This window comes from Lynx canadensis, chromosome F2 (genome assembly GCF_007474595.2).
Source record: "Lynx canadensis isolate LIC74 chromosome F2, mLynCan4.pri.v2, whole genome shotgun sequence".
NCBI classification, from domain to species: Eukaryota; Metazoa; Chordata; class Mammalia; order Carnivora; family Felidae; genus Lynx; species Lynx canadensis.
In genome coordinates, this window is record NC_044320.2 from 71,924,739 (window position 1) to 71,938,356 (window position 13,618).

At 41.0% G+C, this 13,618-nt stretch overlaps 1 pseudogene; it reads right to left on the minus strand.

Annotated features, from left to right (window-relative positions):
- Positions 1-4,751: 4,751 nt before the first annotated feature.
- Positions 4,752-9,616, minus strand: LOC115506057 (annotated as a pseudogene).
- Between the last annotated feature and the right edge of the window lie 4,002 nt (positions 9,617-13,618).

A 13,618-nucleotide genomic window follows, 5' to 3' on the forward strand; every position in this document is an offset into this window, starting at 1 on the left:
AGTACAATAGTTTTGTGTATTAATCCTCACTGAACTGTTGGTGAATGATTTTGCGTGTCTGTCATTGTCATCAAAAAACACTTTAATTACCTAATTTCATACACAAACACGTACATATGTGATGCATGAAAATGTAGGCAATTTGAGTAATAATTGGGAATGGAATAGAGTTGGAGATAATCTTTATTATGTCAGATTAGTCTATGTTCTGAGCATTTTGCATGCACTAACTCATCTAATCCTCACGTTAACTCTGTTAGATAGATACTGTTATATAATATTAAGACTAATATATAATAATAATATTAATTTCACAGATAAGGAAACCTCTGCAGCATAAAGAGCTTGTCGGCCATCTAGCGTTACATAGTAAGAGGTGGAGAAGACACTGATTCAGATCTAGGGGTTTGCTTTAGATTCACTCTGCTAAGTGATAGTGCCTTCAAGGAACTTGAACACCACTATGAACCCATGCTATGAACCCAGCCCGGTCCGCACAGAGCAGGCACCCCAAAGAGGTACTATCGTGCGATGGGAAGAAGGATAAAACTCTGCTCAAAGTCTGCTGCCATTGGCAAGAAGACATTGGGCCAACCTCTCAGCCCTTCTGAGCTTCAATTATCCATTTAGATAATGAGATAATGATGAAAGTAACTTCATGGATTTATGATGAAGATCAAGCAAGATACACCATCAAAAAAAGCACTGAGCAGAAGGCCCATCACATTGGAACCATTTCATACACATCAGCGACCATTTTTGTTCCAGAGCTTTGCAAGATGTGCAACCTGTCCTCTGGAAACACAAATTCAAAGATCAGCCAAATAAGTCAAACAGATAGACACAGGCTAACTGGGGGCCATGACTCAGGAAAACACAGGCTGTGATAGGGATTTTCGGGAGAGGGAGATCATGCTTGGTTTTGGGGACTAAGACAGGCTTTGTGGAGAAGTGGTATTTGAGAGATCTTCAGCTTATAATACACCTCCTGGTGATGGGGATGAAAAGCCCACTATACTGAGATTCTTCTTGAGAAGTAGAGAAAACGAAGGGGAACTGCTCACATGATTGTGGCCAGAAGGCCTGGGTTTGATTTCCACAACTTCCTAGTTGTGTATTCAGTAGTGAAAATTTATAGACCTGTTTTCTTCCTCTGTAAAGTGAGAATAATACTAAAACTTACATGTGATATTTAATAAGTTTATATATATATATATATATATATATTAGTCTATAATAATGAAATTTAGCAACTAAGGGTTTAACTTTCCTCTTGATCAAGAAAGACAAAAACCTAGAAGGTGCTCATGGGACCAACCCCTGAGTGCAGGGGTGGAGGGTGAGGTCCCGAAGGGGTAGGTGAGAAAGAACCTCGTGGCTGGGATCTTTTTCCAGGTTCCCATATCCCACCACCTATAATCTGGGACATCTTAGCAGAGGACAGGGCCCAGTGTGAGTGAAGAGTGGTGGAGACCATGAGAAGAAATGCTTAGGTAGATGTGAAAAGTGACTCAGTTTTCAGGGCACTTGCATGGTTCAGTCAGTTAAGCATCTGACTCCTGATTTTGGCTCAGGTCATGATCTTATGATTTGTGAGACTGAGCCCCATGTCAGGCTCTGTGTTGGCAAGGAGTCTGCTTGGGGTTCTCTCTCCCCACCACTCTCTCTGGCCCTCCCCTTCTCTCTCTCTCTCTCTCTCTCTCTCTCTCTCTCTCTGTCTCAAAATAAATAAACATTTTTTAAAAATCTAAAAAGAAAAGAAAAGCAGCTCAGCTTTCAAAACGAAGAGGGATCTCTTCAGCCTTAGTGACACTAACTCTCCTTGGGAGTGAAGGGCCCTGGAACATTCCTGTTTTGACTGGTTCTGCAGGAGGGACTCCTAGAAGCGGAGACACAGCTTTTACTTCTTGGGTCATTATCTCCTGGGAAAGAGTTATCTAAGATGTTAATTACCCAGCAAGTGGGAAGGAGCAGCAGGTAGTAGGTGTTTAGAAAAGCTAAGTGATTGAATGGCTTCTCTTTGGGATGGCGGTGGTGGGGGGACTCCTCTTTTTCAGCACCTGTCTACCTGTAAACACTCTTGATATTAGGCTCAAGTCATGGTCACGGGAGCTGACCCTGTTTTGGGACCAAAGCTAATACTTGAGCCGTGGCTACTATCAATTCCGGACTAACCATTTCAGTGGTGATAGCACAGAGATTTGGAAATAACTGTTTTTAAGACAGCGAGTTAGGACAAGAGGGGACGGATTTGTACTGCACTACATACTTATAAGATAAGAGGAGATAATAGAGAAAACGTCCCTTTCAATGTGAAACCCAAGTGCGGTGTTACAATATCTTTGTTAAGTCTTAGCCGAATATATTTTTCACTTTGGCTTGCATTTGGCTCCTGACATACTTGCCCATTGTCCACGGAAGTCCAAAGCCTTCTTCGTTGGCTCCTGACATCTTGATTTTCTTTAGCTGCCCCAAGATTCTAAGGGATTCACACATCTTGCGGTTTAAATCACTATCTCATGTCCAGTGAAATGCTTTTTAATTTTAATTAAAAAATTTTTTTTTAACGTTTATTTACTTTTGAGAGGCAGAGAAAGACAGAGCATGAGTGGGGGAGGAGCAGAGAGAGGGGGAGACACAGAATCCGAAGCAGGCTGCGGGCTCCGAGCTGTCAGCACGGAGCCCCATGTGGGGCTCAAACCCACAAACGGGGAGCTCGTGACCTGAACCGAAGTTGGATGCTTTACTGACTGAACCACCCAGGCGCCCCTCATGTCCAATGAAATTCTGGCATTAAAAGTATGTTGCCTGTGAAAGGGAAAGTTGAAAAAAGACGTAAGACATTATGAATGGGGGTTGTCATCGTGAGGTGGCTCATGTAGTTTTGAGGAAATGCAAGTCCAAGAATCTGTGTTATTTCAACAGGAGGCAGGATCTGTAGTGGCCCAGGATTTCTGTGGGCCCAGAACATTCACCCAAGACTTCATAACTTGTTTTTGGACATGTCACTTCAGCTCCCTGAGCCGTGAGTCTTCTCATTTGCAAAATGGTATAAATAATGAATGTTTTCCTCAGAGGTGGATCTAATAGACAAATATTCACTACTTAATATTACTGTTAGCTTTGTGATGTGATGTTTCATTAAATTAGAATGTTAAACTGTCTTTGATCTCATCTTCTTATCTAAGTCACAAAAGGATTCTAAGGTGCCTTTTGTCTCACCAAAACAAGGTTAGATTATGCTCATTAAATATGAATGTTTAGAGCAGGGATTCTCAGCTGACGGTGATTCTTTCCCCTGGGGGACATTTGGCAATGTGTGGAGATAGTTTTGTTTGTTAGGCCTGGGGAACACTACTGACATCTAGTAGGTGGAGGCCAAGGAGGCTGCTTAACATCCTACAATGCACAAGACAGCCCCTAAAACAGAATAATTTAGCTTAAAATGTTAATAGTGGTCAAGTTGAGAAAGCCTGTTCTAGAGGATTTTAATATAACTGCTTTAGTAATTCCAACTCATTTTCTTCATGCCCAGAAACTGTTTACCAAACACAATGCTTTATTAACCAGAAATCCCTTTCTTTAAGCTTGCTTGGATAATACGTTTAATATATATTATTGAGGCTTACACATTAGGAATACCACCTTGGTCACAAAGTTTGAGAGGTCCTGAACTAAATGATGAAAAGAGCATGTAGGGTACTTTTTCCAGAACTCTAAAGAATCACGTGGCTTACTGGGGCACCTGGCTTGGTTACACTTCCAACTTCAGCTTGGGTCACGATCTCACGGTTCGTGGGTTTAAGTCCCGTGTCAGGCTCTGTGCTGACAGCTCAGAGCCTGGAGCCTGCTTTGGATTCTGTGTCTCCTTCTCTCTCTGCCCCTTCCCTGCTCTCTCTCTCTCTTTCTCTCTCTCAAAAATAAACATTAAAAAAAAAATTAAAGAATCAGATGGCTTCTTTCTGACCAGGATGCCTGTGGCACAGTCCAAGATAGAGGGGCTGGTGGTCATCAGGGTTATTTTTTTTTAAGCTTGATTTTATAAAACTTTAATTAAAAAAACATTTCTGAGAGTTCTGTATCACAGGAACTTATATCCTGTGATATAGGATATAGACATAGAATTAGATACCAATATAGATACAGAATTTATATCTATCTATATATATGGATATATATAGAAATATCCATAGCTTTGTAGATTCAAGTTAACATAAATTAAAATCAAGTAATTGAAAATGTTTTCAGTATGGAAACTAGCAAATGAAATAAATGGTTAGGGCCTAATAGAAGCAGCAGTTCATTACTTATGGGTTCTCATTAGATAACTTCAGGATCTAAACAAAGACTCTGAATATTCAGACTTCTTTTGTTGTATTTTATATTTAAATATCTCCCCACCTATATTCTGAGTCAAGATACTTGACCAAAAGGGCTGATTTAAGAAGGTATTTAGCTTTATAGCAACAGCTTTCCATCTACAGTTACCACCTTAAAGGAATTGACATAACTAACAATGTTAGTTCCCTTTTGAACAGTGTGCAATAATTTATGTCAACCCTGTATAAAGTCATACAGGTACCCAAAAATGGAACAATTACGTACAGTTCAACGGAAGTCTAGTGTTACGTTGCCCCCACCCCCACCCCCAATCTAAAAATTAGCCAATGAAACAAAATGTATCAACTCTGGTTGACTTGGTTTCAGGAAAATCCCATGTGAGAATTACCAGTACATCATTGTCCTTATCCTCAGTCATTGACAAGAATTTTGTAGGCCACCATGCTATTTTCTTTGTGGATCGTGGTGGCAGATGAATGAAGACAGACCTCCTCAGAATTTGCAATGAACTGTGGTCCCAACCCTTTCCATTTTTCAGGTACAACCATATCCTTGTACAAATCAGTGGAACAGGAAACTTCCAACAGTGGCAGGAATGTCACTGTAGCTGTGATCCGTCTGATCACGGAACGGATTTCATCTTGGATAAGTTTTGGAGACTTTTCTCTGGGTGCACTGTCATCTTTTGCTGTCTTGTCGCACTCAATATCAATTGCCACCTTTCAAGGACCTCACCACTTTCAACATTCGAGATGACTGTCTCCAGCTTCTGAACTGAACACTTAGGTAGCCAATCTTTTGGTTGTCCCACCCCATTATTTAGGTCTTTTTTTTTTTTTTAAGGTTTATTTACTCTGAGAGAGAAAGAAAATGAGCAGGAGGGGGCAGAGAGAGAGGGAGACACAGAATCCAAAGCAGGCTCCAGGCTCTGAGCTGTCAGCACAGAGCCCGACGTGGGGCTCGAACTCAAGAGTTGTGAGATCATGACCTGAGCGGGAGTCAGATGCTCAACCACCTGAGCCACTGTGGCGCCTCTAGGTATTTTATGAGCTCAGGATCAGTGGTTACAAGCAAGGCGAGTCCATATTTCTGCACTCTAGTAAAGGTTTCAGATGGTTATATGGCATGCTGATGTAAAATGGTGTTGAAGCCAAATGAGAACTTGGCCATGACTTCGGCACTTCTGAGGGCAGCTGCAGTGCCAAGAGCAGGCCTATAGATGGTGGAGCGAAGGAGCAGGCTCCACCTGGCAGACAGAGACAGGGAGAACTCCCACAGCACTTCCCCGCCACTCGTTTCAAAAGTATCAGTGGTTTTTTAATATTTATTTCTTGTTGTTATTATTTCCAGTCTCAGGACCCTAGTTTCTATACAGAGCACCTGATGTGGACTTGAGCACCTTAGGAGATACATGACTGTTCTGGAAGCAACAAGGAAATAGCACTTCCCTAAAACCAAGCTTGTCCCTAAATAGCCAATGCAGTCACCTGCTATTTTAACCTTCTTCATAAAAACCCATGGGTGTAATAATGAACTCTTCCTTAGTTTTTACCTCCTTCCTTAGTTTTTACGTCCTTCCTCAGAATTCTCTTTTTCTATATATAGGGCTGAGAAGGTCTGTAGAAATCCACAGAAGTGTTGTGAAAAGGCCCTACATTAAAAGGGCTTAGAAATGTTCAGGCTACTCTGTCTTGGCATTTGTTTAAAAAAAAAAAAAAATGATGATGAAGAGCCTGGGCTTTGGACTTCGATAGTCATGGACCTGATTGAGTTCAAGTATGTACATACATCCATGACTTTGGACAAGTCATTTACTCTGGAAGCCCCACTCAAAAATGAGGTTTATTATGAAAGTAAATGCCTATGTGCTTAGAATAATAAATGCTAAAGGAATAGTAGCTGTCTTATGATTAAGACCATTTATCAGAGTCTGTTCCAGATTACCTTTTTCTGTCTCATTTCATGGTGTGCAGTGTTTAGGACACTGGACCACTTGCTGATTCTTGAACACTCAGTGCTTTATCATGCTCTGTTAGTTTGTTTGTCCTACCCTTCTTCATGGAACACTCACTTGTCTGCCTGTCAAGTGCTGAGCCACCCTCCAGGGCCTAGTTCATAAGACATGTGTCCTGAGAAACCTTCCCTGAGCTCCCCACTCACAATCAAACTCCTTTGTGCCCCTGTGGCACTTAGAACTTTGTTTACACATCCAAAAAGGCTGCTTACAAAATTGTCTAATGGTCTAAGTATGTGTCTGTGAGCTCCATGAGGGTCCGCATACCAATCGGGCTCATGGATGCTCTGTGAGTATCCCCAGAAGGAATGGATTGAATTCTGTTTTGGTTTGAGCAAGTAGAACATTCAAGAAGGGATGAACTATAATTTCCTTTTTTTAATTTTTAAAAATTTTTTAAATTAAAAAAAATTTTTTAATGTTTATTTTATTTATTTTTGAGAGGCAGAGAGAGACAGCATGAGCGGGAGAGGGCAGAGAGAGAGAGAGAGGGAGACCCAGAATACGAAGCAGGCTCCAGGCTTTGAGCCATCAGCCCAGAGCCCGACGTGGGGCTCAAACTCACGAGCCATGAGATCATGACCAGAGCCGAAGTCAGACGCTCAACCGACTGAGCCACCCAGGCGCCCCGAAGTATGATTTCATAAAGGCCCTTCTTGCAAGACCCCAAAGACAGAGAAGAGAAAGCACTTGACAGTGGAGGCCTTCCTGCTTTTACTAGAGAAAATGACAGAATGGAATGGAAGAGAAGAAGGTGTTTCCAGGGAAGTTTTCAAAAATCTTTGAATTCCTCTCACTTACATAACTAAGTAAATGTTCACAAAGTACCCTCCCTGAGCCAGGGATTATGGAAGGTGCTGGAAATGCACTGAGAAACAAGGTAGTCTAGATTCCTGGTCATACATAGTAATAGTCCTTTGTCCTTTCCTACACACAGATATATTGTGTCCTCCTGGAATCTAGTCTCCTTTAAGGCACAATTCTCCAGATTTATGTAAACCAACTGCAACGTGACTGAATCTTTCATTTGGCCTTTGGAGCCTACAACCCTTTCTGGGTGGCGTTGGCCCAAAGGATCAACTCTTTCGCATTTGTCGTGTTACCAGGTATTGGGACCATTATTGTTTGACAGGTGTTAACTTGTCCACGTTATTCTCCTCCGCACTGCAAGCAGAATAAGAAATAATTGCTTTATCTTTGGAAACCATCAAAGCTTTAGGACTAATGCAAACATTGAAATAATTGTAGAAGCCTTGCTTTTATTATCTGGCGGCTACTCGGTTGCAGCTTGGCTTCCCTGGTTTGTGCTCCTTAGTGATTAGGACTCATTGTGTTTATGATACAAATTCACTCACACGTTTTTCAAAATGGTTGTGTGCATGAATTGGACTGGGTTCAGTTTCCTTTTTCTTTCCAGGTGAGCTTAAAAATCCAGAGGGGGGAAACCCCACAGCAGAACAGGAGCATGAGACGCATGCCCCCCCCCCCCGCCTCCTTTATCCATTTCTAACTAACGCTTTTCATCTCCGAGAGTACATGAATATGTAAGTGTAAGCGCGGCTTATTGTGAACTCAGAACAAAGGGTAGTGCTGTAGATTTCAATGCGTTTGGACCATAATGTGCTGCTTTCTTGATAATGGGCTCTTGGCATTGAAATGAAAAGCAAACATATCATTAAGGAGGCGCTCCATAAAAACTGTCTGTCATATATCTTAAGCTTCATTAGTTTAGATTAATGACTTACTGGATATACATGACAATAGGTGAAGCAAATCTTTGTTTATTTATTGACAATTAAACGTGGCAGTGACATGCACACACAGGCTTCCCTCTGATTAGTTCCATGTTTTAAAGTAACTTTGTGTTATAAAACTTGTTAACTACAGTATCATTTTATTGAGCTCTGCAGGGTGAATGATGTGATCTACATTGAAAGACAGAGCACTGCGCTCACAGATTGGAGTTGATATCTCATTGTACAAATTCAGGGACCCAGAAAATGTCCAGTTATTGAGCCTCTGCCCTGTGAGGACAATGTTCTATTCATGGGATCTGGGTGCAAGGTCACAGACTGAAACCTGAATGAAGGAAAAGATTCAAATTCGCTTCACAGTTTTGCCGAGGACCTCCCTGAAATCCAGTGTTTGGAAAGCACGGAGCTTTTCTCAGAGTATCCTACTGCAGAATAATGCCTCCTAATGCCGTGCAAAGGAGGGTATAAATAAATATAGCACTTTCTAATTAGAAGGCTGCTCCGGACTGAGCAAGCTCACCTTTTAAAAAGATGCTGATGTGTCTGTATTATGTTGATTGTGTTGACACAAGAAGGCTTCCCGGAACACCTCACCCAGATGTACCATTTGAGAAGAAATTGGGAAGGCAGGGGAGAGGGAAGAGGAGAAGAAGGGAGAAGGGCAATGTGGCATAAAATTTATCTGCTTGCTAGTCTCTCTGAAATATTTGTGGTTTGCCTTTCCATGAATTCCAAAGTTGGAGGCTGTCAGCGATAATCAGCCCTTCCCATCACGGACACCCTGTGGTTCTCCTTAATAGCTCCCTTTTATGTGCCGTCAGCCCTCTAAAATATATTTAGAAAAGACTTATTTAGAAGGAGGCGTAAAATAAAATCCGTGTTGTGGTTGAGTATTACAAATGATTTCTGGACTCCATTCTGTGCTATTAGGTTCTCTGTAGAATTTTCATACAGAGTAGAAAATAAACTCTCAGCCAGCTTGAAAGAGAAACTCGTCTGACAAAAGAAACCAGCTTATTGTACAAAGCCACTCACAACATCTAGTAAAGGCAGATCTCCCTGAACATTGGAGTCCAGTGAAGCATCTTTGCTCTACTTGGGAAATATTGGCCCCAAGCTACGCACCTCGTGATCTTTCCTATAGAACATCCTGAGCAGAATCTGAATGCAAAGGAAAGGACGAAGTTAATCCAAGTATTGTCTGATTTTATCCATAGCCCCTAATTTAGTTCATGCATAGACCTTGTCTTAAGATGACTTTGCAATCATTTTGTTCTGTTAATGTTTCATGTGTTTGTTATGGACGATCGATCCCTACAATAGCAGAGTAATCAAACGCTGCTCCTTGAATTACACTTTTCTTTTTTCCTCATTAAGTAAGCCCCACTCCCCCATTCCCCCCCCAGTGCCCCAACCTTTCGTACAGGTCAGCAACTGTCACCTCTTTGCCTGGGAACAGTGGGCTGGTGTGTCTAACCCTGAGGACAGGGTCTTCAGAAGGCAGCATGGTGGGAGTAATAAAAATTTGCCCTCATTTCTTGTCTGTCTTCTACAGAGTTTGTCCTTTGGGATAGTGCTAACCCCTCTCAGAGGGGCAAGGCCAGTATGCTGAGGCCAGGTCTGAGAATCTCCTCTAGGGGCCATGAATGAACATGGGCACTGGGGATTAAAAACTAACCTTTACCTGTGTCCTGGCTGCTGACCCTTCTTTCTTCTTCCTACATTTGAAGACTTGAAAGTCCTGCTGAAACACTGGTAGGGTGAGTTTTGGATTTCTCCAGCACTTCCATGCTAACGGTTCCCATTGGGTCCTTCTGGAAGCTTCTCACAACATCATCACTGTCATCAGTTAGCAATGAAGAGTTCCCGGGTGACTAGCCACTTGTTCCTTTTCGTGGCGGGTCACATCCTTATTTTTAAAAAGACACTTTCTGGCAGAGAAAAGTCTGTTTGTACTTGGAAAGAGAAAAATGGACAGAATTTTCCTAAGAAAGGTGTGCATGATCACTGTGAAAATCTCACGGGTTCATTTATTTATCTGTACATGGAAACTTTTTCTTCTTTGTGATTTTGGAGAAATGTTTTGAATTTCTGTCTTGATATTGTTTCATCATCTTTTATGAAGAAATAACAGTCTGCAAAGATTTATCTGTGGTTTGTATCTATGGTTCATGTTTATGAACTAGGTTTTTTTTTTTAATAACTGGGAGCTGTTAGATTGTAATATACATCTGAAATGATGTAAGAAAACTGGTCAAAAGATAAATGGACTAAAGCGTGTTTTATTATTGGACAATGGTGCTGAAGCTGACACAGAATTATGTAAAAGAAATCAGTGATAAGGTTTTGTATTAGATCAGAAACAGCTGAGCTCTCACAAACTAAGATCCTTACCAAACCACAAAATTCAAGGTAAAACATCTGCACTTTTGAGATAATGAACAATTTTTTCTTCCAAAACAAGCAAACGAACATGCTAAACTTTCCTAATGCCAAATTAAACCAAAGCTGTAAATATTTTTTTCCTATGAGGAGAAAACAGTTGTATTTGTCCAGTACCACAAACACTGCCTCATTAGGCTTGGTTTACCTATTAGAAGGAGAGAGTCACACGCTAGCCAGGAGCTCCTAAAGCACTAATTCTTTCCCTAAAATGCTTTGCTTATTTTATTTTGTTCTCCTTTGTTCACAAGACTCGGCCTTTCTTTGAAAATTGCACCCTCTTTTCTCTGTTGCAGTGTTCTGAGGCTTCGAATACAAATGATCATTTACAAATTGAAGGTTAACACAGAAATGCATTGTACTTGTGATTTGATGAGTAAAAACAAATCACAAAATAAGAACAAATAGCAGTATTATCCCACGGGAAAGAGCCTTGTGTATTGATCTATTATTTCCCAGCTTGAAATGTGCCACTATTGTAGTTCTACTTGATTATGAGGCTTTTTTATCACTTCCCCTGGTTGATTCAACTTGAGTGCTTCTGACATTTGCAAAGTTCCTCACATATTCTGCTGAGCAGCAGGGGAAACCTTGTTAATGAAGAAATAACAAGCTGAAGATTTGAATAAATATTTAGCTGATTGAAAGGAGGTATACAGTTAATTTTTTTTTTTTTTTAATGCTGACAACTTAGGAAACTCACCAGCGTGCTTTGCTTGTGTTAGCTAAAAAATGGGTTCTAGTAGAGTTTTTTTACTGCACCACAGGGCACTTTCATTTCCTGATTCTATTATAAACTAAGTGGCCACCTGAACCTGCCAATGAACTTGTTCTATTGTGTTTTTCTATTTTTAATCCTGAAAGAGTAAACACATTTCTCATCAGATGTGTTACAGGGTACCATACATTGGAGAGATTTATGAAGGTGCCATTGGGTGATTACAGAACCATTCATTTATAAATAAGTGTCCGTTCTGAGAGGAAACTATAAATGAGAGCAGCATTTTCATCCTTCCACAAATCTATATTATAAAAGTGTGTAGGTATATATTTTTTAATACTTGCTATAGTGGCATGGAAACAGTCTAGATTTTATGCCTTTTTACCTTGTGTTTTCAGTCCTAACATATGATTAACGTTCTGGTCTTATAAGCAAGGTGGTGTCTTATGAGACTCACGGTAGCAGCTGTGCGAAGGAACATAATGGTTCCATCAGGCTTCAAGGATTAATTTCAAGAGCCCCGTGAGCGTGGTTGAACTGTTTAAGGAACGGTTGCTGGTGGACACGGGCACCAAGTGGAAACTCTTGTTTTGCCCCATACAGTGTGGTTCTGTCCCCTGAGAGAGGGCTTCCTGTGTATTTTTCTAAGACATGCACCTATGCTTTCAGAGCACTTTTGGCCTACATGGTGTAGTATCCTGATCTGAGAATATCTGAAGCTGTCTTCCAAAGAGCCCTCCACATACCAAAATCTTTGAAAAAGACTCTTCTTTGAACAAATGTATTGGGTGAAGGTGAGGAAGAACTGAAAGCACCTGGGGATGAATGTTATTTAGAAAACGTCTGCTTCCATGTGTGACATAATGCCCAGAATCATGACACTTAGGTTGGAAGGTAGTCTAAGCATCCCAAAAGATGCTCAAGTAACCTCTACAAACATCCTGGAGAAGTCCACAATTAAGTGAACAATCAATCTCAGGCACAAGGGGGCAGACAACTATTTCTCAAAGAAGCCTACACGGTCTTCGCACAGACGTCGTTGGAAAGTTTTTTGTAGTGAGCCCAAGTTCGCTTCTCGCTTTTACCAAGATCCTCGTTCTGCTTTTTGGGCCAGACAAAACTGGTATCCTCTTACTTGTCCGCTCCCACTTCTAATTCTTTTTTTTTTTTTTTTTTAATTTTTTTTTTCAACGTTTATTTATTTTTGGGACAGAGAGAGACAGAGCGTGAACGGGGGAGGGGCAGAGAGAGAGGGAGACACAGAATCGGAAACAGGCTCCAGGCTCTGAGCCATCAGCCCAGAGCCTGACGCGGGGCTCGAACTCACGGACCGCAAGATCGTGACCTGGCTGAAGTCGGACGCTCAACCGACTGCGCCACCCAGGCGCCCCACACTTCTAATTCTTGAAAGTAGCAGTGATGTTCCTCTTTTATATACTAAATACCCATCAGTCCCTCTGGATCAGTGTTTCTAACTTCACCTGCATGCGATTCATTGGGGAAAATTAAAATGCAGATGGTTTTTCCAGAGCATTTGATTCGGTGGGTCTGTGTTACAGTGGAGAAATCTGCCCACGCAGGAAATAGAGGTATTGTTGTTATGATAATGTTTACCTAGCACTTACTCTGTGCTCAATATTTGCTCCCCTTTATCAAAAGAGCTTAAGGGGAAATAATTCTATAAAACAAATAAAAGAAGAATTTCTCTACTCGAAGGGAGTTGGCAATCTTGAGTTCGACATGATTCCCTCTCAACTCTGTGGCCTCTTGGTTAGCTCTGAGAACCCCTGGCATTTCTCAGAGTACCTCGTGAACATTATTGATCAATGCTAACTGAACAGGTTGAATTCGAGGTGATAGCAAACTATTCAAATGTGAGATGTTTCATTGTGGGTTGTAAATCCAAGAATTGGGTGCTTAAAATGGTCAATGTGGTTCCATATTGCAGAGTCACTTACTGGCTCTTCATGCATGGAACATCCGTTCCACAAATGCTCAAATAAATACATTTCTTGAGAAAGACTTGTGTAGCCATGTTTTGGGAACTGGAAATTTAATATTGACACATGAGCTATTTGATATTTAAAGAGACCAAGCTTTTTTACATATGACACAGTTAATGGGTTGACGATTTCTCCATCCTCATCTAATGAATCACTTAATCAAGTCTATAATACAATGAAGAATATTTTGCCATGGGAGGAAGAACAATCATCATAGAAAAATTGCACTCCCTTCATGAAAGCTGAATTTTGAGAGTTTGGCCTACAGATTTCATAGAAGGAAATGCTATATGTAAAATTCACATATTCCACTTCTCAGACTGTGGGCTTGTTATCTTAATGC